We start from the raw sequence: 27,030 nt of genomic DNA, 5'->3' as shown, positions 1-27,030 counted from the left end.
AAATCTGACTTCCTTTTCTTTTTACATGAATGAACGGCATTATCATTGCCAAATAAAAGTGTATGTAAGCAAAGCACAGGGCTTATGAGATCATTTCCTGCAGATTTATGCAATCCTTTGGGTGTGTGAGGGCAGCTCAGGAGAATCTTGGTACATTTTTTTGGCCATCATTATAGATGAGAATGAGGTGAGGCAATATTTGTTTATACAACAAAGCCAGGCAATTACAGAGTCATGGGAAACACACACAGAGGACTTGTGGCATGTACACATCATTTCATGCTTCTCACTAGAGATGTGGATCCTCTGTGCCGTAATTGGTTTGGCGCAGACTAGATTAGGGTACAGAGTCTAAGAAACCAGAGCCATAACCCCTGGAAGAAGGTACAGTGGGGCAAAGAGTATTTAGTCAGCCACCAATTCTGCAAGTTATCCCACTTAAAAAGATGAGAGGCCTGTAATTTTCATCATAGATATATCTCAGCTATGAGAGACAGAATGAGAATGTCTGATTTTTAAAGAATTTATTTGCAAATTATGGTGGAAAATAAGTATTTGGTCACCTACAAACAAGCAAGATTTCTGGCTCTCACAGACCTGTAACTTCTTATTTAAGAGTCACCTCTGTCCTCCACTCGTTACCTGTATTAATGGCTCCTGTTTGAACTTGTTATCAGTATAAAAGACACCTGTCCACAACCTCAAACAGTCACACTCCGAACTCCCCTATGGCCAAGACCAAAGAACTGTCGAAGGACACCAGAAACATAATTGTAGACCTGCACCAGGCTGGAAAGACTGAATATGCAATAGGCAAGCAGCTTGGTGTGAAGAAATCAACTGTGGGAGCAATTTTTAGAAAAAGGAAGACATACAAGACCACTGATAATCCCCCTCGATCTGGGGCTCCACGCAAGATCTCACTCCGTGGTGCCAAAATGATCACAAGAACGGTGAGCAAAAATCCCAGAACCACACAGGGGAGGGGACCTAGTGAATGACCTGCAGAGAGCTGGGACCAAAGTAACAAAGGCTACCATCAGTAACACACTACGCCGCCAGGGACTCAAATCATACAGTGCCAGACGTGTCCCCCTGCTTAAGACAATACATGTCCAGGCCCATCTGAAGTTTGCTAGAGAGCATTTGGATTATTCAGAAGATGATTGGGAGAATGTCATATGGTCAGATGAAACCAAAGTAGAACTTTTTGGTAAAAACTCAACTCGTCGTGTTTGGAGGAGCAAGAATACTGAGTTGTATCCAAAGAACACCATAACTACTGTGAAGCATGGGGGTGGAAACATCATGCTTTGGGGCTGTTTTTCAGCAAATGAACCAGGACACTGATCCATGTGAAGGAAATAATGAATGGGGCCATGTATCGTGAGATTTTGAGTGAAAACCTCCTTCCATCAGCAAGGGCATTGAAGATGAAACATGGCTGGGTCTTCAGCATGACAATGATCCCAAACACACCACCTGGGCAACAAAGAAGTAGCTTCGTATGAAGCATTTTTTTAGGTCCTGGTGTGGCCTAGCCAGTCTCCAGATCTAAACCCCATAGAAAACCTTTGGAGGGAGTTGAAAGTCTGTGTTGCCCAGCGACAGCCCCAAAACATTACTGCTCTAGAGGAGATCTGCATGGAGGAATGGGCCAAAATACCAGCAACAGTGTGTGAAAACCTTGTGAAGATTTACAGAAAACGTTTGACCTCTGTCATTGCCAACAAAGGGCATATAACAAAGTATTATGTCTCTCATAGTTGAGGTATACCTATGATGAAAATTACAGGCCTCTCATCTTTTTAAGTGGGAGAACTTGCACAATTAGTTACTGACTAAATACTTTTTTGCCCCACTGTATGTAGGATTTCAACAAAGTTAGCCCATAAGATAGTCTGGACTTGGTACCCAGGAGGGGGGTCTGGCAACAAATCAAGGGGGTGGACAGAAAAAAAATCAGGGGTGGAGTCAGGATTGGAAAATGAAAACCCAGCTTACCTCCAGATGTGCCTGTGCAAGGATCCACACTCGGCTCAATGAGTTGTGGACAGTGAAAGTCATAAATGAACAGCCCACTCTTGCTTCAAGTCACATTTCAAATCTTGACGCGTTTTGAGTGCATGCTTCACTTTTCCATTGTATTCAAGAATGAGTTTTTAGATGTCTTTAACTTTTGGCACATCAGATATGTGCCAAAGTGCGCCATGGTACACCAAATTGTGTGAAAGTTCATAACCGACCCATGAAAAAGTGAAAAATCACATCATGAAAAGGCACCGAAGACAGGTTGAAAATGTTCACAAAAGACTCGGATTGCGATAAAAACAAAAACCATGCCCACATGTCGGGAAAAAAATGGAATGGGCAGAAAAATTGTGAAACTTTGGTGCCTGTTTGGTTTCATTGCCATGGTGTCACACAAGACAAATCTCAAGATGGTAAAAGCAAAAAGCCATTGTGGTGTCCCGGTACAGGACTTGGTCCTGTCCCTCTGTCTAAGGTCCCCAAAGCCAGAGTCCCTCCATGCTATCAAGGCTCTCGTGGAGGGCTAACCCCTAGTCGCCTCTTAATACTTGTCACAGATCGGCAGGCTGGAGGTGGATCCTCTGTGTCAGAGAGGGTTTGGCGTGGACCGTGTTGGTGGACCGGTTCTAAGTAGCTACTGGTTTTCACCAGAGCCCGCCGCAAAGCGGGATGGTCTTGCAGCGGCGGTAGCAACCAGGTCGTATCCACCGGCAACGGCTCAACCTCTCTGACTGCTGAGATAGGCATGGTACAAGGGATAAGGCAAGAGCAAGGTCGGACGTAGCAGAAGGTCAGGGCAGGCAGCAAGGATTGTAGTCAGGGGCAACGGCAGGAGGTCTGGAACACAGGCTAGGAACACACAAGGGAACGCTTTCACTAGGCACAAGGGCAACAAGATCCGGCAGGGGAGTGCAGGGACAGAGAACAGATATAGTCTGGGAGCAGGTGGAAGCCAATTAAGCTAATTGGGCCAGGCACCAATCATTGGTGCACTGGCCCTTTAAGTCGCAGAGACCCGGCGCGCGCGCGCCCTAGGGAGCGGGGCCGCGCACGCCGGGACAGGACCGACGGAGAGCGAGTCAGGTACGGAAGCCGGGGTGCGCATCGCGAACGGGCGCCACCCGCATCGCGAATCGCATCCCGGCTGGAGGCGGTACCGCAGCGCACCCGGTCAGTGGATCTGACCGGGGCGCTGTAGTAGCGAGGATGAGGCGAGCGCTCCGGGGAGGAACGGGGACCCGGAGCGCTCGGCGTAACAGTACCCCCCCCTTGGGTCTCCCCCTCTTCTTGGGGCCAAAGAACCTGGGGACCAAAAACTCAATTTTTTCGTGATGAGGTCCGATGCACATTAGGAGGGGTTCCGTGCGGTAACGCACGGCACAGTCCAATCTTTCATTGTTAACACAATTGATGTAGAGGGGTCTGGCGAGACTGGTCACAGGGATGTTGAACCTGTTGATAAGAGAGGCCAAAAAAAAATTTCCTGCAGATCCGGAATCCAAGAAGGCCATAGTAGAGAAGGAGAAGGTAGAGGCAGATATCCGCACAGGCACAGTAAGGCGTGGAGAAGCAGAGTTGACATCAAGAACTGTGTCACCTTTGTGCGGAGTCAGCGTACGTCTTTCCAGGCGGGGAGGACGGATAGGACAATCCTTCAGGAAGTGTTCGGTACCGGCATAGTACAGGCAAAGATTCTCCATGCGGCGTCGTGTCCTCTCTTGAGGTGTCAAGCGAGACCGGTCAACTTGCATAGCCTCCACGGCGGGAGGCACAGGAACGGATTGCAGAGGACCAGAGGAGAGAGGAGCCGGGGAGAAAAAACGCCTCATGCGAACAAAGTCCATATCCAGGCGGAGCTCCAGACGCCATTCGGAAAAACGCATGTCAATGCGAGTGGCAAGATGAATGAGTTCATGTAGGTTAGCAGGAGTTTCTCGTGCGGCCAGAACATCTTTAATGTTGCTGGATAAGCCTTTTTTAAAGGTCGCGCAGAGGGCCTCATTATTCCAGGATAATTCGGAAGCAAGAGTACGGAATTGAATGGCGTACTCGCCAACGGAAGAAATACCCTGGGCCAGGTTCAGCAGGGCAGTCTCGGCAGAAGAAGCTCGGGCAGGCTCCTCGAAGACACCACGGACCTCAGCGAAGAAGGACTGGACTGTGGCTGTGGCAGGATCATTGCGGTCCCAGAGCGGTGTGGCCCCAGACAAGGCCTTTCCAGAAAGGAGACCACGGCAGAGTCTAGAGTCCCCATCAAATTTGTCCGGCAGGGACAAGCAGGGGTTAGGAGCGGCCGGACGCTGCGGAGGAGTTGCAGGAGCCGGCGGAGGAGATGGTTGTTGCAGTTGCAGCTGCTGTGTCTGTGACTGCAGTTGCTGTATCTGCGGCAGCAGCTGCTGTATCTGTGACTGCAGTTGCTGTGTCACGGTGGTCAAGTATGCCAGCTGGTGATTTCGTTGGGTGATCATTAGGGACTGCTGGGCAATCACCGTGGAAATGTCGGCAAGACTTGACAGCGGCACCTCAGCGGAATCCATGGCCAGATCTACTGTCACGGATCGGCAGGCTGGAGGTGGATCCTCTGTGTCAGAGAGGGTTTGGCGTGGACCGTGTTGGTGGACCGGTTCTAAGTAGCTACTGGTTTTCACCAGAGCCCGCCGCAAAGCGGGATGGTCTTGCAGCGGCGGTAGCAACCAGGTCGTATCCACCGGCAACGGCTCAACCTCTCTGACTGCTGAGATAGGCATGGTACAAGGGATAAGGCAAGAGCAAGGTCGGACGTAGCAGAAGGTCAGGGCAGGCAGCAAGGATCGTAGTCAGGGGCAACGGCAGGAGGTCTGGAACACAGGCTAGGAACACACAAGGGAACGCTTTCACTAGGCACAAGGGCAACAAGATCCGGCAGGGGAGTGCAGGGACAGAGAACAGATATAGTCTGGGAGCAGGTGGAAGCCAATTAAGCTAATTGGGCCAGGCACCAATCATTGGTGCACTGGCCCTTTAAGTCGCAGAGACCCGGCGCGCGCGCGCCCTAGGGAGCGGGGCCGCGCGCGCCGGGACAGGACCGACGGAGAGCGAGTCAGGTACGGAAGCCGGGGTGCGCATCGCGAGCGGGCGCCACCCGCATCGCGAATCGCATCCCGGCTGGAGGCGGTACCGCAGCGCACCCGGTCAGTGGATCTGACCGGGGCGCTGTAGTAGCGAGGATGAGGCGAGCGCTCCGGGGAGGAACGGGGACCTGGAGCGCTCGGCGTAACAATACTGTTTATAAATGTTTATAATTATATATTTTATTATAGTATATTGATGTACAGGACCTTAGGTTATGTGACTGTTAATAAATTATGTTATGCTAAGGTTCAAAGACCTTTGGGTCATGTGATATGCCCATAATGCCTCAGGTCAGGACTGACAGGTTTGCTAAACCAATGAGCTTTGTACCTGCCCCTTCATATATAGGGGGCTGCTGCCACCAATCTCTCTTCTTCTTCCTGCTGAACTCAAAAGCTGTAACATCTCTCTTAGTTCCTGTACATGAAAGAAAGCAGATCTGTATCATCTACTGCAATACAAGCAAGGCCTGAAGCCTATTCCTTCAGCAGCCACAAAAAGCGAGTTAATCCAGTTCAAAATCTACAAATCCTGTGTGACTACTGAACCCAAACTAACCCCTAAATTCAGTAGCACAGTGGCTAGCAAAATCCAAGCTCATTCTACTACCAAGTCCCAGCAAATCTGTGAGGAGCCTGTACCGCGGCCCTCTTGCAAAACACTGTATATTATCTGCACTTGCATAAAATCTGCAGTAAAGTTATTCCTGGTTTACTTCAACTCCTGCTGTGGACATTCCTTTATTCCTCCCTATCGTTGGTGGGACGGGTGGCGGTAGGATTAATTGCATTGAGGAAGCCCGCACCCTGGCGTCACGACAATCAAGGGTTAATCCTCTACCCTACACTACCACTCCGCAACACCCCTGTTCATCATTACCCCTCAAGCTCACCACACCATCTCAAGACCTTCACAACCTAATTGTTGTAAAACATAAACAATGGAGTTGGTTACAGGAACATTTCTAAGCTTTTGAATGTTCCAGTGATGGGGCCATATTATGGAAGTGGGAAGACAATCATTTCACTATGAATTTCACAGGAGTGAAAAGAACAATAAGAAGAGTTGTCCAAGTGCCAAGAACCACTTGAGGAGAACTTCAAAAATTATCAGGTATTGTTGTCTCAAAGAAAACAGTAAGTACTTGCCTCCATGGCCTGTATGCATGCCGGTGAAATACTGGGAGAATATAGTGCGGTCAGATGAGAGCAAAATGGAACTGTTTGGATGCCGTAAAATACACCATGTTTGGAGGAGAAATGGCCGCACATCACCCTAAATACACCATACCAACAGTGAAGTTTGGAGGTGGGATCATGGTGGGGGTGGCTTTTCACCACATGGTTCTGGCAGACTTCACATAATTGAAAGAAAGATAAATGGACACATTTACTGAGACATTCTTGACAAAAAAATCTACTGCCATCTACTAGGATAATAAAGATAAAACAAGGGCGGACATTTCAGCAAGACAATGACCCCAAACACACAGCCAACAAAACTCTCAAATGGTTTCTAAGAAAGAAAACAAAGCTTCTAGAATGTCCTAGTCTGTTACCTGACTCAAATCGCATCGAAAATCTATGGAAAGAACTGAAGTTCATGATTCATAGAAGAGGCCCACAGAACCTTTAAGATTTAAACACTGTTTGTGTGGAAGAACGGGCTAAAATCCCACCAGAGCAATTCATGCCACTAGTTTCTCCATACAGGAGGCATCTTGAACCTGTCATTACCAACAAAGGCTTTTGTACAAAGTATTAAAAAAAATAACTTAAAGGGTACCTCTCATCAAAAAAACTTTTGATATATTATAGATTAATGTATGCAGAATAACTTTACAATTGCATGTTATTAAAAAATATGCTTCTTTCTATTTAATTTTCCACTTTGAAGAAATGACCACTAGGGGTCTCCCTACCAGTCCTGGCAGCAAGCATTTCAGACTCATGCTGGAGTCCTAAACACTACGAGCTGCCAGTCTGCTTTGTTCACAAAGGAGAACACTCAGAGCTGCCAGCCTGCTTTGTTCACAGCCTGTTTGGCTGTGAACAAAGCAGGCTGGCAGCTCTGAGTGTTTAGGACTCCAGCATGAGTCAGAAATGCTTGCTGACAGGACTGATCGGGAAAAATACAATAGAAAGAAGCATATTTTTCATTAACATGCTATTGGAAAGTTATTCAACATTCATTAATCTAAAATATATCAAAAGTTTATTTGATGAGAGGTACCCTTTAAAGGAGTATTTTGGGATACAAAAACATATCCCCTATCCTAATAATAGTGGATAAGTGTCAGATCCCAGGGGGTTTGGGATATGGGGAGGGGTCTGGCTGCTGGGACCCCTTGCGATCTCCTGTATGGGGCCCTGGGTCTCGTCCTCAATCCCGGAGTACCTCTTTAATGTCTGATCTTATTTGGTTTGTTTGTATGTATGGATTACGTCTGGTGTAAATGTCATATCAATAGCACCCTTGGAAATATATTTAGAGAGAGAAAAATGGTGACAATACTTATATCACCCGCTGTATGTGTATACAGCTTTTCAGTCTGCATTTAACCCTTGGTGTCTCCTGAATGCCAGTGCATAATTCACCACGTAACTTCATCCCTCGTCTGATGAAACCGTCTTCAATCCATATTCCCTGGCAAATGTCAGAAGTGGAATGTGCTGACAGATTGTAATGAAATACGGGGGATTTGGTCTTGTCCCACATCCACTAATATGTTTATACAACAATCCAGTTGCTGGATGGGGACTAGGCTAGATACAGTTAGCTATATACATGCCGTAATACTTGTATTTAGGAACAAAGCTGTGCACCCAATTAAAGGGGCCTTCCGGCAACAGGCACTGATTGTTAAGAATTAAAACAAACACCCTTGGGATGAATGAGTACAAGGAAATTTAAGATAGTTGACTCAGCATTGTACAACCATTTTATACATACATATTCAGTCCAAATGTAAACATTTAGCTGCACCCTGAATACTGTCAGGTCTTTGCTTGCACTGACACACCTATATTTTTATTACTTTGCATCACAGTATACGGGAACATACTGTTACTAGGTCACGGTGAGCAATAACTGTGCCATTCATTTACAATAGCGGTGGTTTAATTAGCAGCCCCTGGAAGGGCTGCTCAGGGGTCTTAAAGGGGTACTCCGCCCCTAGACATCTTATCCCCTATCCAAAGGATAGGGGATAAGATGTCAGATCGCCGGGTCCCGCTGCTGGGGACCCCGGGGATCGCTGCTGCAGCACCCCGCTATCATTACTGCGCAGAGCGAGATCACTCTGCACGTAATGACGGGCAATACAGGGGCCGGAGCATCGTTACGTCACGGCTCCGCCCCTCGTGATGTCACGGCCCGCCCCCGTCAATACAAGTCTATGGGAGGTTGTCACGCCCCCCGCCATATACTTGCATTAAGGGGACGGGCCGTGATGTCATGAGGGGCGGAGCCATGACGTCACGCTGCTCCGGCCCCTGTATCGCCGTCATTACGCACAGAGCGAACTCACTCTGTGCAGTAATGATGGCGGGGTGCCGCAGTGGCGATCACCGGGGTCCCCAGGACCGCGGCGATCTAACATCTTATCCCCTATCCTTTGGATAAGGGATAAGATGCCAGGGGCGGAGTACCCCTTTAAGGGGTACTCCGGCATGAAAAAAATGTTTTCAGATACACTGGTCCTGAAAAGTTATACAGATTTATAAATTGCTTCTATTTTAAAATCTTAATCCTGACAGTACTTATCAGCTGCTGTATGCTCCACAGGGAGTTGCTCTTTCCAGCCTGTCCATAGTGCTCTCTGCTGCCACCTCTGTCCGTGTCAGAAACTGTCCAGAGCAGAATAGGTTTGCAATGGGGATTTGTTCCTGCGTTGGACAGTTCCTTACTCGGACAGAGGTGTCAGCAGAGAGCACTGTGGTCAGACTGGAAAGAACTATACAATTTTCTCTGGAGCATACAGCAGCTGATAAGTCCTGGAAGGATTAAGATTTTTAAATTGAAGTCATTTACAAATCTGTATAACTTTCTGGCACCAGTTGATTTAAGAATCATTTTCTTTTTCCACCCCCTTTAAATAGCAATTGTGACAGTAATCTAGTTATGCTAATCTAGTAACTGGTATGACATAAGGCATGTACATCAGTCTCCGAACTGTGGTCTTCCAGATGTTGCAAAACTACAACTCCCAGCATGCCCGGACAGCCGTTGGCTGTCCGGGCATGCTGGGAGTTGTAGTTTTGTAACATCTGGAGGGCTACAGGTTGGGATGGGTAGTGTTCCACCTATGGGATCCCGATCAATCCTGAGAACAAAGTGCCGGAGTTCCCTTTGGCATTTCCTCTGCCGGTTTCGTCTGCATAGAAGTCTGACAAAGTCGAATATTTCGGATGCCTGGCATACTGCACACGTTTCTAGCAATTTACCCACGAATCTATTCTTCAATGTATTATTTCCATTTAATAATAGCCGTGTTTATGTAACGTGAATGCTATGCAGCCTCCTTTATTCACATGTACAGGAATAGACTTTTAGTAGCTTGATGTTGACTCTTGTACACATTTGTTTTTATGACTTATTTATAGGCCAGGTTGTTTACTATCGGATGATGTGGCGCAGCGTTGGTCCTACGGGACTATAATAAGCGGCTTTTATTCATTGACACCTTGGGGTTTGGAAAGAAGTCACAGCGTGTATTATTATTGTGTACAAAGCTGATGCTTTAATGTCTGTGTGGTGTCCCGGTACTGTATTTCATAATGTACCTTTTGTGCTGGGTCCCCAAAGTCAGAGTTCCTTGGTACCGTTGGGGTCTTCGTTCTTTAATTTTATGTGTTACATGTATATAATTAGTATATTGTATTGATTTTTATATAGTGTCTGCAGGACCTTAGGTCACATGACTCACTGTTTCTACTGTGATAGTGTCTAAAGGACCATCCAGGTCACATCCACACCATCTATCTGGTGTAGGATTCTATTGTGGCACTTGTAGTCCGCTGCAGGCATCCTCCATTGTATGCATTTTTATGCTGGGGATCGCCCCTAGCAACGGACTACAAGGGCAGGATCTGCTCCCCCAGTATAAATGCACAACCGCATTTGGGGTTGAGCACCTCCAGCCATTTGAGACCACGTTTTTTGTTGTTGTTTAAATTTTATACTTGGAGGTGTGTAAACTTCATATGTACTGCGCCTTAAACATTTTCCAGGCAGCATTTAAGGTAAAACCTGTGAGGCCATGCACCAATATAAGCCAACTTAGGTGGGGCTTGCAGCTTGCCTCCCTCCCTCCCATTGCATGTGTGCTCAGTCACGCTGGAGGGTACCTGGGAGGACTCTGTGAGTCGACCTAATGCTGCCGTAATTGCCCACTGGCCCGTTTTGCTTATCACGCACAGGTAGGTTTAGCGTTAGGTCCCGTGCCATTTGAGAAACCTTGGCATTGGTGTGCGGGCTCTGGTGTGTCCTTCATATAAGGATATACTGGCGAATGTCTCAATTTTAACATCAGTGTTGAGGGATAGCCAATGTCACTGTATACATCTACCACAGTAGTGCACCTAAATTCCTGTATTGTATTCCAAATCACGTGGATAGTCACATGTTCTACCATAATCCTTTGTGTAAAGGACTGACAGTTGGGATGAACCAATCAGCTCAAGGCCAGCCCCTGCCCATATAAGGGAGCTGCCAGCCAATCCTCGCTCTCTTGGGTTCCGGACTAGCAGAGAGAGGAGATCCGTGCGACTTACAAGACAAAACCAAGCCTGAAGCCTTACAATCTCGCAACTTACTAATCGTGAGTTACTAAATCAAATCCCCGCTAAAGCTAGCGTGACCGCTGGACCTAAAACCAATCCCCTAAATCCAGCGGAAGAGCGTAAATCAATTTCCAGAGCTTATACTCACAAGGTCCCAACCAACTGTCAGGATCCTCATAGACTGTACATATGTAAAGACTGTTCCTGTTTTACCTCTGCATAAAATCTGCAGTAAAGTTTCCTACAGTTTTCTGAATCTCCGGTTGTGGATAATCATTTATTCCTCCCTATTGTTCTTGGGACGGGTGGCGATAGGACAAGTATATATTGAGGAGCCCTCACGTTGGCGTCATGACAGATAAAGGTTAAACCAGCACCCTTTCATCACTGCACAGCTACACCCCATATACCCTATACCCCCACAAGTTTACCACATCTGCATGAGCAGAATACTCATCATGTGAAAATAAGGCCTTGTTCACACAGCAACATTTTTCCGAGCAGAATCCAGCTGAATAATCCATGCACAGGGCCGAATTTCCGCACCAGAGACATCACATTTTTGGGGCCGCACAAAAGAGGCATTCAACCAATGAAAATGCGTTTGCTCACTCATTGGCCGATCACTGGGCCATTTACATGGGGCAATCAGGCACAAACATTCCTATAAACGTTAATTTGCCCCATAATTGCCCCATGTTTAACGACCTTAAAAGGGGTTTCAACTGGTGCCAGAAAGTTATACAGATTTGTAAATTACTTCCAGTATTTATCAGCTGCTGCATACTGGAGAGGAAGTTCTTTTCTTTTTGAATTTCTTTTCTGTCTGACCACAGTGCTCTCTACTGACAATTCTGTCTGTGTCAGGAACTGTCTAGAGCAGGAGAGGTTTACTATGGGGATTTGCTCCTGATTTTGACAGTTCCTGATATGGACAGAGGTGTCAGTAAAGAGCAATGTGGTCAGGCAGAAAAGAAATTCAAAAAGAAAAGGACTTCCTCTGGAGCATACAGCAGCTGATAAGTATGTGAGGGATGTGAGATGTAAAGGGGAAGGTAAAACAGCCCACTAAAATAACAAACCCAACTGAGGATGAACAAAAAAACAGGGGCCATCGCTCCACTTAACAATGTTGCTATCTTAGAAAACTGACACACACAAAGAAAGGGAGAGAGAAAAAATGAAAACAGAAGAGGAAAAGAGCCAAAAGAAAAGGATAACTGGAGGAAGGAAAAACAAACCTGGTGGAGGACCTGGCGGATTGTAACAACCCATGCAGCCTCGGTGTAAACAGCCCAGGGGGTCAAGCATCAGGAGTCGGACAACACAGCGCCCGAAAATGGGGAGAGGAACAAAACTGGTGCCAGGGGAGCCAGGTGGTGCCACAGCAAGACACATCTGTAGGGAGGGATTCCGTCCTTCCGGAAAGCCAAAGGCGATAAATGATGGAGATGGAATGGTGAGGACCCTAGGAGGCCACACAGAGATGCTCAAACGGTGTAAGAATACGATGCAGGGAGAGATCTGTGGACAGAGAGTGGTAAACGGTTTGCTAGCAATTTGGAGTATAGCTTCAAATCTACGTTTAGCAATGAAATAGGCTTATAACTAGCGCAGGAATTGGCGTCCTTACCCAATTTAAAGGAGAACCACCACATATGCCAGAGTGGACACAGACGGGATAGGATGAGAGGGGGAGACCGAATTGAAAGCATTCAGCATGAGAGGAGAGGGTCTTATAAAATTTAGCGGTAAAACTGTCAGGGTCGGGACTCTTGCCGCCTGGGAGGTTCTTGACTACCTGGGTCAATTCCACCGAAGAGAAGGGGCATCCAGCGCCTAAAAGTGGAGGGCGGATAGGAGGGGGGTGAGGTGAGGGGAGGTGATATAAGTCTGTGAAAAAATCATGGAAGGTGGACATGATATCTTCAGTAGTATGGAGCTGCAGTCCAGAGGAAGAACGGATACTGGGGATATGTGTTTGGGCTACTCTTGTCCGCAACGCCTTGGCCAGCATACGTCCGCTCTTATTGCCATACTCATAAAATTTACTCCGACCCATTTGAAGCCAGTGCCTCCAAGAGGCCTCTTATAGCCGCTTCACTTCTAATCTAGTCAGCAATAGATCATTCAATATTGACTGTGAGAGCAAACGCTTGTGAGCCAATTCATGCAAGGAGACTTTAGCTAAGGCCTGACAGAGCGTATGAGCCCTCTCCCACTTCAACCTGGAACCATGTCTAATGACGACTCCCCGGAGGACACATTTTAGGGCTTCCCACTGAACGAAGGGGGCAGTTGAGTCCCTGGCATGATCCCTCACAAAATTGGAAACTGCCCCAGTCAGTTCGGCCATGCACAGCGGATCCAAAAGTAAAGACTCATTTTTAAGCCTCCACTACCAGGCAGACTTCTGCAAAAAAAAGGGAGACGAAGGGAGCAAAAGACCGGTGCATGGTCAGACCAGAGGATGTTGCCAATTGAGGAGGATGAACCCCAGGATAGGGTACTACACTGCAGCAGAATGTAGTCCAGATGACTATAGGTACCATGCGGGGAGAAGAAAAAACTTAAATCCCTATCAGAGGGATGGAGTTGGTGCTAAGAGTCGCTCAATTGCAACAGGGCAAGGGATCGCTTCATTGCAGCATAGGAGAGGCTAGAGCGACCCATGGAATTATCCAGGGTAGGGTCCAGAGTCAAGTTCAGGTCCCCGCACAGAACCACAGAACCACAGTCCCCCGAACCACCAGCAACGCCAAATCTACAAGAGAAACAATACATTCTGATTGACCCTGGTTAGGGGCATAAGCATTGATAAAGGTGAAGGCCCTCCCACCCACCAGCAAGGAAAGTATGACATAGCAGGCGTTAGGGTCCAGGAGAACAGAGAGGACCTGGTGAGTCAAGGATTTATGTATGGCAATAGCCACCCCTTTAGACCTGGAACCAGGTCGGGTAGTGTCTGCTTCTAAGGGCCGGGGAATGGCCTTCCTTTAAATGGGTTTCCTGAAAGCAGGCAATGTGTACCTTACGTCTAAGAAGATGCTGCAGGATGTGCGCCCTCTTTTGCCGGGTTGTTAGACCTTTAGTGTTAAACGAAGCAATGTTGAGCTCGGCCATGACTTTTGGAAGATGACAATCTACAACAGGTAGTCGGGTCCATCACCAAGCAAGAACTTAAAAATAAAAAAGAGGGAAACTTAAAAAACAAGAAAAATGGGGGGGGGGGAGATGGGTACAGAAGAAAAGAAAAAGGACCAGAAAAAGAAAAAAGTCAAAACAGAGAATATGCTGCCGCACTTACTTAAGATAATAAATCAGAAACTAGAGAGCTTAACACCAAGCTAAAAGGTGGAAGGGGGAAGGAGAGAAGAACTGTCTACCCTGAGTAAAGCTACCATTGTCCGTAACCTGGCGTCAGAGTCTTTATTGCCCCCGTGCCTAGCCCAGGATCTAGCGGTATACCTTCAGGTGGTTTTAGGCTAAACCATGCCCTGGCATCACGAATACAAGGGGTTAATGCCATCTGCCACTAGGGTAACAACATCTGCCCTCATCACACCCCGCTACCACAACTTTTGGCGTTACGAACAGGATACGGGTGTGCGCCTTATGCCACAAGTCCTCCCCTAGTCTGAACTGTGTCCAATATTGTCTGCAAAAACCGCATGCCAATGTGATTTAAGACTGCTCCAGAAAGTGTATGACTTTGCAAATAAAAGGTGGTTTACTCGTGGCACTTGTGAAATAGAGGGGGAGGTGAAGAAAAGTACTGTGTCAACCATGTGCAAGATTAAGTCTGAAGCTATGTTACGTTACCAAGTATTGCCTGTAACTGCAAGGGTTAAAGATGTGCCGGAGAAGCGCTGGTCAGCGTCCGGGCCCTGGGCGTGGAAACCATGTTGCTGTATCCATGCAAAAATGGAACTGTGAATATCCGCCCCTTGTTGCCGGGGGAGCGGAAGTCAGCGCTGCACCGCTGACGCACTTCCGTCCGGCGGCCATTTTCCCGAATGACTGCATAAAAGGAGCAGCGCTGCCGGATCCTCACAGTTTTCCGGAAGTCAGTCAGAGGAGCAACATGGCGGAACTGGCAAGCACACGTGCAGAGAGTCACAAGATGGCGCCGGAGGCCCCGGAAAGTTGCTGCGGTGCAAACGCTTCAGGAGCTGGCAGATCGTTCACAGCGCATCTCCCTCGGGGCAGAAGAGGCCTGCTACCAAGTCCTGCTGCCCGAGGACAATGGCAACTGGCCACCAACCCCGGAGGAGGAAACGCTGTCATCTTCTAGTGCATCATTAGGCTGTCCCCTCACCACCGGACTTTGTGGTCCTGGGCCGAAATTCCCACCGAGGAGTCAGAATTGAGTACCCCGGCTGAGTCCGCATTCTCTACCCCTCCTTCTACCCCTAGCCCAGAGCAAACCACCCATGCCCAGAAGTTTGCAGAACGTGCCCAGTCCCCACCTTTACCAAAGTGGTTGTTTGGCAATGATCCTGGACTAATACAATATATGAGGGAGCCCCTTCTTTCCTTGACTGGGAAGTCCCATCCCCCAGTCCCACCGGCCAAGTCCGAGAGGGCCAGAAGAGAAGCTCAGTTGGCCAAGATTGTAGAGGGGCAGAGGGCACAAAGAATGGAAAGTTAAAGATAAGGAAGCTAGAACATCCCCGAGAGGGAGAGCCACCCCTGGAACTTCGCAGAGCACCCTCATCGTCGGGCATTGCAGAGAGACTATCTCCCCCCATCATTGCATTCTCTAGAGAGCGGGGAGATCGTAGAGTATACTCCTGTACAGAGCTTGAGAGGAGAGTGGGCGGCTGCGGTGACCCATCCGAAGAATCCAACCCAGATTCAGTTTGCCTACTTCCCATCGTACGACTGGGACGCCGATCCCTTTGGGTTACTGCTGCCTAAAGTCAGAGGTACCATCCAGGAGGAGGAGGTATACATGCCCGAAGTGCATGTTATGGCACCAAAGTATCTACCACAATCATCTGTGAATGTGCACAGGCCTACTCCTGTGATCGAGGAGGTTTGGCCTAACCAGCGTGCACCAACTGAAGTGCCCCGGCCTACTCCCGCAGAGGAGGTTTGGCCGGCCCAACAAGCACCAACTGCTGTTCCCCCAGTGGCGCAAGCCGCTGCAGTGCAAATGGTGGTCACCATCAGCCCCAGCATTACAGAGTCCACGTTGTCCCAGGTGAACTGGAACACCTGAGTGAGTCCATTAGAAGGGGCACAGTCCCGTGGACCCCGTTACATGTCCCACCCTCGGAAGCAGTCGACCGGCGAGGCTGGGATGGCAAGTTCCCAAATTAAAGGAATCTACCCGTGATAATTCTACTGTTTATCACTAACTTTTCTTGTGAAGTACTTTTGTTCTCCACAGGTTATGCCACGTTTAAGAAGAAGTGCCTGACGAACTTGTCAAGAAGTTTTTTTTGGAACCATTTGTAGTCTCACTGTAAGAGCAGTGAGACTGTGGAATTCTCTGCCAGAGGAGGTGGTCATGGTGAACTCTGTAAAAGAGTTCAAAAGGTGTCTGGATGCATTTTTGGAGAATAATAACATCGCTGGTTGTGGATACTAGATACGTACCCTTGGGGCCCTTGCACCTGTTTCCCCCCCTGTACATATGTTCTTCAGTGTATTGTATTATCACATTTGTTGTATCTTCAAGAGTTATGTCATGTGATTGTTACCCAGGAGGTATCAGTGACCAGTTGATCCCAAGAGTGACCTATGGGCTCCCTGCTAGTCTCCCCCATATAAGCCCTGGGTGGAGCTTCTCTCTCTTGGAGATTAGAGCTCATGCTTCCTGCTGAGGTCCAGTACAGTCGCCTAGTGTGTGTGTCCAGAGTGTTGGAGGCTTCAAAGTCAATTCCTGCAGCCACCATCAATTCAAGTAAGATAAAGTCACAGCTTTATGAGTCAAGTCAAGTCAGTCCCTGTCATCTGTCAAGTCAGCGTGGTCTGCATTCAATTGTCCAGTCCTACTACAAGTCCCAGCAAGCCCTTAAGGTCTCTGCATCACTGGTCACCTCCTTGGACCCTGGCTGAACTGTATAGACTTTAACAACTGTCTACCCTCAGTTAAGCTACCAATGTCCGTAACTTGGCATTGGAGTCTTTATTGCTCCTGTGCCTAGCCCAGGATCCAGCGGTATACCTTCAGGTGGTGTTAGGCTAAACCACACCCTGGAGTCACAAATACAAGGGAGAGCTGGAGGCCTGTAATGAACAGCGGTGGCTTCCCGTGGGGGATTTCAGCAGGCGCGGGAGCCAGAGGACGTTGGCTCGGCCGCGGCTGAGAGTGGGTAATGTAGGAGCTGAGGTCCCGGTGCAGGCTTTGGGCTTCTGTTTCTCTGTGTTCTCCCCATATATAACACCAGAAGCAGGCTCTTAGAAGGGGTGAGGGTCCGGAGCTCATTCACATGCGACCTCACGCGTATATGGCTAGTCACTTTGTTGCCTGAGAGAAAGCACTCCTGTTATTGCCTTGCCGTGTATCTGATATCTTTCTTTGTGACTCGACCTTGCTCCTCTGCCGCCTGCCTACTGACCTCCTGCTATGTCTAGACTACGCTACTGTGCCGTCTGCCCTGACCTTCTGCTATCCAGACTATGAGCTGCCTTATCCCTCCTGTGCCTCGCATCTCCTCAGCTGCCTGTGTGGTCGAGTTGTGCCAGGGGTAGTGACCTGGTTGTCTCCTGCAGCAGCAAGTCCATCCCGCTTTGCGGCAGGCTCCAGTGAAAACCAGCGGCACCTTAGACTCCGCTCCCTGGTACGGTCCGAGTCATCTGCCACACAGGTCCAGCGGATCCACATCCACAGGGGGTTCCTGTCTTCAGAAACATGAGTGTTACACTCTGTACACTGAGGACATGCAGGGCTCTGTAAACCGAGGACATGCAGGGCTCTGTACACCGAGGACAAGCAGGGCTCTGTACACCGAGGACAAGCAGGGCTCTGTACACCGAGGACAAGCAGGGCTCTGTACACCGAGGACAAGCAGGGCTCTGTACACCGAGGACAAGCAGGGCTCTGTACACCGAGGACAAGCAGGGCTCTGTACACAGAGGACAAGCAGGGCTCTGTACACAGAGGACAAGCAGGGCTCTGTACACCGAGGACAAGCAGGGCTCTGTACACCGAGGACAAGCAGGGCTCTGTACACCGAGGACAAGCAGGGCTCTGTACACAGATGACAAGCAGGGCTCTGTACAGAGAGGACAAGCAGGGCTCTGTACACAGAGGACAAGCAGGGCTCTGTACACAGAGGACAAGCAGGGCTCTGTACACAGAGGACAAGCAGGGTTCTGTACACTGAGAACAAGCAGGGCTCTGTACACCGAGGACATGCAGGGCTCTGTACACCGAGGACAAGCAGGGCTCTGTACACCGAGGACAAGCAGGGCTCTGTACACAGAGGACAAGCAGGGCTCTGTACACCGAAGACAAGCAGGGCTCTGTACACCGAGGACAAGCAGGGCTCTGTACACCGAGGACAAGCAGGGCTCTGTACACCGAGGACAAGCAGGGCTCTGTACACCGAGGACAAGCAGGGCTCTGTACACCGAGGACAAGCAGGGCTCTGTACACCGAGGACAAGCAGGGCTCTGTACACAGAGGAAAAGCAGGGCTCTGTGCACCGAGGAAAAGCAGGGCTCTGTACACTGAGGAAAAGCAGGGCTCTGTACACTGAGGCTCTATGACAGGCTCCCTGGGCACACATCAGGATGATTGACAAGTCAGGAGCCTGCACAGAGCCCAGCTTGTCCCACCCTCACTTCCTGTATTTGGTCTCCTCATAAGACACACATGCAATAGCAGCAGGGATAGCATTTTTTCACCCAAAAATATACACATTTTGTAATCAATGTACATTACAAATAAACATATAATGTTATTATCTACATTATAGCAAATGTTTTTATTAACAACAGGTACACTTTAAATGATTTTGTTAAAGGGTACCTCTCATCAAATAAACTTTTGACATATTTTAGATTAATGAATATTGAATAACTTTCCAATAGCATGTTAATGAAAAATATGCTTCTTTCTATTGTATTTTTCCCGATCAGTCCTGTCAGCAAGCATTTCTGACTCATGCTGGAGTCCTAAACACTCAGAGCTGCCAACCTGCTTTGTTCACAGCCAAACAGGCTGTGAACAAAGCAGGCTGGCAGCTCTGAGTGTTCTCCTTTGTGAACAAAGCAGACTGGCAGCTCGTAGTGTTTAGGACTCCAGCACGAGTCTGAAATGCTTGCTGCCAGGACTGGTAGGGAGACCCCTAGTGGTCATTTCTTCAAAGTGGAAAATTAAATAGAAAGAAGCATATTTTTTAATAACATGCAATTGTAAAGTTATTCTGCATACATTAATCTATAATATATCAAAAGTTTTTTTGATGAGAGGTACCCTTTAAAATTAAATATAAAATAACGGACTGTTAACATATATTATTATTCGTTAAAACATCCATTAATCACCATTAATGTCCGTTATTTTTTAACCATTTCAACATTTCCACTAACCAAAAATAAGTAAATAAATAATTATGATCAAACTATTAAATATACAAACCAAAGTAGTAGTAATAAAATACCAGAACCATAATAATAAATAATAATAAACATGTCCACCTATGACTTCCTGAGCGACTAACCACTTCTAAAAAACATTGTGACAAAAAGGAAAGTCAATCTTCCCACAAGATGACTGAGCTGGAGACAACGGAGCCCTCCAGCCAATCAGAAAGCTTTTGTGGGACAGCATGAAAATTCTGCATGAATTTATAGCCATTTCACTTCAATGGAATTCCTGCAGCGGAAATTCTGCAGAGGAAATTCTGCTGAGTGGATGGGACAGCGGAATCTCATTGAAGTATATTGGCTATAAATTCATGCAGAATTTTCATGCAGAATTCCATGCGGAAATTCTGCCTTGTGAACGCGGACAGGCTATGTTCACACGCTAGAATTTCTGCATGGAATTGCGTATTAAAATTCTGCATGAATTTATAGCCAATACACTTCAATGAGATTCTGCTGTCCCTTTCACACTGGCGAATTGTTGCTGCAGAATTTCCGCTGCAGGAATTCCATTGAATTGGCTATAAATTCATGCAGAATCATGTGCAGAAATTCTGCCGCGTGAACATAGCCTTGGGCCGCGTTCACACGATGGAAATTCACCATGAATTTTCTACGCGGAATTCAGCCTAAATTTATTGCCCATTAAAGCTTTAATGGGATTCCGCACAGTCATTCACACAGCAGAATTTCCGCATGTGGAAATTCTGTTTTTATGCGGTTTCAGAAAAATATAAGTCTGGCCGAATTTGTGCATGAATTCCGCACCGATTCCACACGTGTTTAAAATCTTCAGAATTCTGCACCAAATCAATGCGGATGTAGAATTGATGTAGATATGCAGAATTTCTGTCGTGTGAATGCGGCCTTATAATAACAGCTGTTGCTTGACAGAATAACTAAGGAACAGAAAACCTGCGGAGATAAAGCAGAAAGAAGTAAAAAAAAAAAAAAAAAGGGGGGGGGGGGGGCGGCACAAAAAACATACTGGGAATCATTGTGCCATATATCTCCCCATGCTTATGCTGGAATTGGGGGGCCCTTCTTATTCTTTCAGCAGAATCTAGATCTGTGACGGAGGTTATGCCGTGGAACTTCTATAGCATGCAGAATCTCATTGAGATCCAGGGATTCTGCTGCAAGCGGATTCCATCCGGATTAATTCCAAGAGGAATATCCATAGTGTGCATGGGTCCTTAAAGGGGTACTCCACTGCTTAGTGTTTGTAATGAAATGTTCCGAATGCTTAGAGCCGGTGCTGGGAGCTTGTGACATCATAGCCCCATCCCCTCATGACATCATGTCCCACCCCCTCAATGCAAGTCTATGGGAGGGGGCGTGACGGCTGTCACGCCCCCTCCCATAGACTTGCATTGAGGGGGTGGGACGTGACATCATGAGGGGGCGGGACTATGACGTCACGAGCTGCCAGCGCAGGCACTAAGCATTCGGAACATTTTGTTCCAAGCGCAGAGCAGCGGAGTACCCCTTTAATATAATGGAGGCTAAGGGGTGGGGGAAGAAGTTGAAGAAGTGTTACAGATATATTGTGTAATACATACATGCTACATGGGGATACAAGTTCATATCAATTACCGGGTGCTCTGTCAAAACAAAACAACCCCCTTTTCCTGGGTCGTACCAGGTTGTGGCAGGGACAGTAAGGAAAAACTCTCTGCCATGCTGAGGTAAATCAGAGGTAAACACAAGAAGAGGTAAACACAAGAGGTAAACCAATCAGAGGTAAACCAATCAGAGGTAAACACAAGAGGTAAACCAATCAGAGGTAAACCAATCAGAGGTAAACACAAGAAGAGGTAAACACAAAAGGTAAACCACAGAGGTAAACCAATCAGAGGTAAACACAAGAAAGTGGTCTACATAAAAATACTTTAAAATTATAAAAAAAAACAACCATCCAAATTTTTTTTTTATTAATCTACATTATCATTAAATAAAATAAAAAAAATAAAAAAAATAAAAAAGGTCTCTAAGGTTCATTAATTGGTTTCCAGTTGTCCAGTAGTAGGACACACAGAGTCTCCTATGTAACATGAAAGGCCGCTATCACATGGTGATAAGATTAAGCAATCTGCATGCTGGGAGAGGCCGGAGGAGATAACACCCTCAGGTATTTACATATACGAAGGTACAGCCATTGATTGTGAAGCTTTCTTGGAAATGTTGTAAAAAACAGGTTCAGATACCAAAAACAAGAGTTGGAGAAACAACTCAGCAATGTTTTCCCCATACAAGATACAAGGTGTTCTATGTGATAGTGATTACTAGTACTATGTAAAGTATGTAGTAAACATTGTGAAGAATATGTGCAGCGTACGGGCCGAATGCACTACCTTCTGTATGGCCACCTTTTCACTACAGGCAATTAATGGCATAGTTGAAATATTTTACGGTTAAAAACATATAAAAAAAAAAAGAAAAAGAGAAAAAAAGAAAAGGAAAAAAAATCAAATGGACTCTCAGAAAATGAGAAAAAAAACAGAAAAAAAGAAACATTATATATACACATACAGTGGTCCCTCAACATACAATAGTAATTTGTTCCAAACGAGCCATCGTTTGTCGAATCCATCGTATGTTGAGGGATTCGTGCAATGTAAAGTATAGGAAGTTGTACTCACCTGTCCCGCCGCTCCGGACCGCGTCCCGCCGCTCCCTATGGTGATCCCGGGCCTCCGCTGGGCTCTCCTGGTCTTCTCCGGTCCTCCACTGGGCTCTCCGGTCCTCCGCTGTCTTCCGCAAGGCCTTACTTGGCCTGCGTAGTGACCTCTTTACGCCGCTGCGTACGACATTCCTATTGGATGATGGGACGGCGTGCGCAACAGCGTATTGACGTCACCGGAGAGGGCCGAGAAGACACCGGAAGACCAGTGCTGGACCCGAAGGGCACCCCAGAGCATTGTGGAAGGGTAAGTAATACTAACCGCACCACACGGGGAACATTAAGCTGCTATCCGACAGCAGCTTAAGCATTTGGCGCTGCCGGATAGCACTTAATGCGATGGCCCCGACATAAAAAATCATTGTATGTCGATTTGATCATATGTCGGGGCCATCGTAGGTCGGGGGTCACTGTGTATATATATATATGTATAAGTATTTTTGGCAGCACTGACACCACAGGCTGGTCACAGATCTTGTCAGATTGGTAAGACGCTTCCAGTAGGTTGTTCTGCTCTCTGAGATCTGGGAAGGTGATGATAAGCTGCACAGTAAGGCCCTATTCACACGGCAGAATTTCCTCAAGCGAAATTCCTCCTCAAATGAAAGCCCAATACACTTCTATAGGAGTCCACACTCCCATTCACACTTCTGCAGAATTTCTGCTTGGATTCTGCACCAATTCAGAACAAAATCCACACAAGCGGAAGCGCAATTAGGGTGGATGAGCGGAAATTCGGCCGTGTGAATAGCCCCCCTAAGGGTACGTTCAGACGAGCGGATTTACAGCGCGTATTTCGCAGCGGACCCGCCGCTGAAGGACCACTGTATGCTGCCTTTACAGGTGCCTGCTTGGAGCAGCAATATGCCAGTACGAGCAGACACGCTGCAATGTGCAAGTCGTCACGTGCATGCGCAGTATACTCTCACATCGCGGCAGTTCGCAGCCTAGCTCATAGAGCAGGAGGAGTATCCACCATGTGTTCAAGTACACCGTGCATGCGCGGCGACTCGTACATCACTTCAGTGTGTCTGCATGTAGCGGCATTTTTTTTTCTCTGCTAAATTCCTGTAAAATTACCGGATCACCAATGGACCCCATTTTTTTTAAATCAACTGGTGCCAGAAAGTTAAACAGATTTTAAACAGCAGGAGCCGATCCTCATAGCAAACCTATCCTGCTATGGACAGAGGTGTCAGCAGAGAGCACTGTGGTCAGACTGGAAAGAACTACACAACTTTCACTGGAGCACACAGCAGCTGATAAGTACAGGAAGAATTAAGATTTTTAAATAGAAGTAATTTACAAATCTGTTGAACTTTCTGGTACCAGTTGATTAAAAAAAACAAAAAAAAAAACGTTTTCCAGCAGAGTACCCCTTTAAGGTCATCTTAAACTGGCCAATTATCATGCAAAATATAGAGGCAATGCCTTGAATGCTGCCAAATGTATATGGGCCACTCAGCCATACATCACAGATGGCTCATTGGACATCTTGATGGGTTATGTAGCGACCCAGTGGTCACATGTGCAATGTAATGGAAACCTATTCATGCCATTCAATTACCAGACTTAATCACAGTCATTGATTACCGATACTAACCCAGAGGAGAAAATAAATATATATATATATATATATATATATATATATATATATATATATATATATACACTGTATGTAAAGTGACATAATATTGCAGATTTTTAAAAGTGTTTAATATTAGTATTATGGGTGATTCAGAACCGATTCCCTAGTTCATGGACATTGTACTTTCTCCCCTTGAACCACTCCAGATTGATACTTACTTTTTTTTTTAGGTCTTTATAAGTCAACTGGTGCCAGAAAGTTAAACAGATTTGTAAATTACTTCTATTAAAAAATCTTTATCCTTCCAGTACTTTTTAGCAGCTGTATACTACAGAAGAAATTCTGTTCTTTTTGAATTTCTTTTTTGTGTTGTCCACAGTGCTCTCTGCTGACCCCTCTGTCCGTGTCAGGAACTGTCCAGAGCCGCATAGGTTTGCTATGGGGATTTTCTCCTGCTCTGGACAGTTCCTGATACAGGCATCAGGTGTCAGCATAGAGCACTGTGGACAAGACAAAAAAGAAATTCAAAAAGAAAAAATAATTTCCTCTGTAGCATACAGCTGTTAAAAAGTACTGGAAGTGTAAAGATTTATAAATCTGTTTAAAGGGGTAGTCCAGTGGTGAAAAACTTATCCCCTATCCTAAGGATAGGGGATAAGTTTGAGATCGCGGGGGGTCCGACCGCTGGGGCCCCCTGCGATCTCTCTGTACGGGGCCCCGGCTCTCCGCCGAGATAGCGGGTGTCGACCCCCGCACGAGGCGGCGGCCGACACGCCCCCTCAATACATCTCTATGGCAGAGCCGGAGATTGCAGAAGGCAGCGCTTCGGCTCTGCCATAGAGTTGTATTGAGGGGGCGTGTCGGCCGCCGCCTCGTGCGGAGGTCGACACGCCCCCTTCCAGCGGGCTGTCGGGGCTCCGTACAGGAGATCGCGGGGGGCCCCAGGGGTCGGACCCCCGCGATCTGCAACTTATCCCCTATCCTTAGGATAGGGGATAAGTTGCTCACCACTGAATCACCACTGGACTACTCCTTTAACTTTCTGGCACCAGTTCATTAAAAAAAAGTTTTCCACCGGATTACCCCTTTAAGCACCTTGAGGACATTTTGTGGTGAAAAAAGGAGAATGCACACATTGGGGGGGGGAGATTTATCAAAACCTGACCAGAGAAAAAGTTGCTGAGTTGCCCATAGCAACCAATCAGCTCGCTTCTTTCTTTTTTAACAAGGCCTCTGCAAAATGAAAGAAGCCATCTGATTGGTTGCTATGGGCAACTGGGAAACTTTTCCTTTCATTTTGATAAATCTCCCCCTTATGTAAATTTTTGCTCACTTTTCGGTACTAAGTGCAACTTCTTAGTGAACAGGTTAAGTAAAATTACATGAATTGATACTGTTTGGTGTAAGGATGCATTACTGACTATGCTGCTTTGGAGCGAGTTGCCATTATATGAGGGTTTTTTAAATCTTATCAAAAAATTGTCATTGATCGTTGATACCTACTTGACTGTTCTATAGGCTATATTTATAGAATCCTGTATTTTTTTTTCTCCAAAATCAATTCTCTTCTTAATCCTGCTAAAAATGAAATATTTCAGTGTTCTGAATTCTTCTGTCTCAATGATCTTCTAGTACAGTGGTCTCCAACCTGCGGACCTCCAGAAGTTGCAAAACTACAACTCCCAGCATGCCCGGACAGCCAACGGCTGTCCGGGCATGCTGGGAGTTGTAGTTTTGCAACATCTGGAGGTCCGCAGGTTGAAGACCACTGTTCTAGTATATGCATACAACAGTGACCACTAGTGCTCGAATACTATAACTACATGAGCTGTATGCATGTAAGCACAGTGACATCTAGTGGTAAAACCAAGAATAAATGTCTTCTTACTGGATACTAAATTGGTGTTTTTTTTCCTTTTCCTGTAAGTTATCAAAAATAAACAAACATATGTGCAAACATATGTCCAAATTATAAAAATATAATGTTAGTTAAACCGCACAGTCCATGGCGTATACGTAAAAAAAAATAAAAATAAAAATGAAATGAAATAAAGTCCAAAATTGCATATTTTTCGTCACGTTGTAGACCCTACAAAAATGTTTTTTTTTTTTATAAAAAGCCATCAAAAAGTCCAATCACAACAAAAATGTTACTGATAAAAACTACAGATCACGGCGCAACATTTTTTTACTAATAAAAACTACAGATCACGGTGCAGAAAATTAGCCCTCACATCCCTGTATAAGGAAAATTAAAAAAAAAAAAAAGTCAGAAGAGGACAATTTTAAATGTACTAATTTTGGTGCAAACAGTTATAATTTTTTTGGCAGAAGTCAAGCAAAATCAAACCTGTATAAGTTGGGTATCATTTTAACCCCTTAAGGACCAAGCTTTTTAGCGTTTTTTGCACTTTCGTTTTTTTCCTCCTTACTTTTTAAAAATCATAACTCATTCAATTTTGCACCTAAAAATCCATATAATGGCTTTTTTTGTGCCACCAATTCTACTTTGTAATGACGTCAGTCATTTTACCCAGAAATCTATGGCAAAATGGAAAAATAAAATCATTGTGCGATAAAATTGAAAGAAACAATGCCATTTTGTAACTTTTGGGGGCTTCCGTTTCTACACAGTACATTTTTCGGTAAAAATGACACCTTATGTTTATTCTGTAGGTCCATACGGTTAAAATGATACCCTACTTATATAGGTTGGATTTTGTCGGACTTCTGGAAAAAATCTTAACTACATGCAGGAAAATGTATATGTTTAAAAATTGTCATCTTCTGACCCCTATAACTTGCAGTTTCCTCATGAATTTCCGCCCTCAAATGGGTCTGTAAATGGAAGAATAAAAGAGTTATGCCTCTTAAAAGGAGAGAAGGAAAAAAAGAAAATGCAAAAATGAAATTTGGCTGTGTCCTTAAAGGGGTACTCTGCCCCTAGACATCTTATATGCATGATAAGATGTTTGGGGTCTGGCAACCATTAATGTTCAGAATGCCAGCTGTACAAGGCTTCGGGCGGCTGTGATTACCCCCCCCCCCCCCCTCCTCCATTAAAGGGGTGTTCCACTGGAAAACATTTTATTTTTTATCAATTGGTGCCAGAAAGTTAACCAGATTTGTAAATAATCTTTATTTAAAATTTTTTAGCCCTTCCAGTACTTACCAGCTGCTGTATGCTCCACAGGAAGTTCTTTTCCTTTTGAATTTCCTTTCAGTCTGAC

General features: G+C 46.3%; 1 long non-coding RNA gene across 1 annotated transcript in view; it reads left to right on the top strand.

The window, feature by feature from the left end:
• The window catches only part of LOC130274307 (uncharacterized), a 60,838-nt gene that overhangs the window by 27,508 nt on the left and 6,300 nt on the right, over window positions 1–27,030 (top strand). The gene's annotated exons all lie outside the window — the stretch shown is intronic.

The sequence above is a fragment of the Hyla sarda genome, chromosome 5 (assembly GCF_029499605.1).
Source record: "Hyla sarda isolate aHylSar1 chromosome 5, aHylSar1.hap1, whole genome shotgun sequence".
Classification (NCBI taxonomy): Eukaryota; Metazoa; Chordata; class Amphibia; order Anura; family Hylidae; genus Hyla; species Hyla sarda.
Note: the sequence above shows the minus strand (reverse complement) of the source record. Positions and strands in the feature narration are given on the sequence as shown.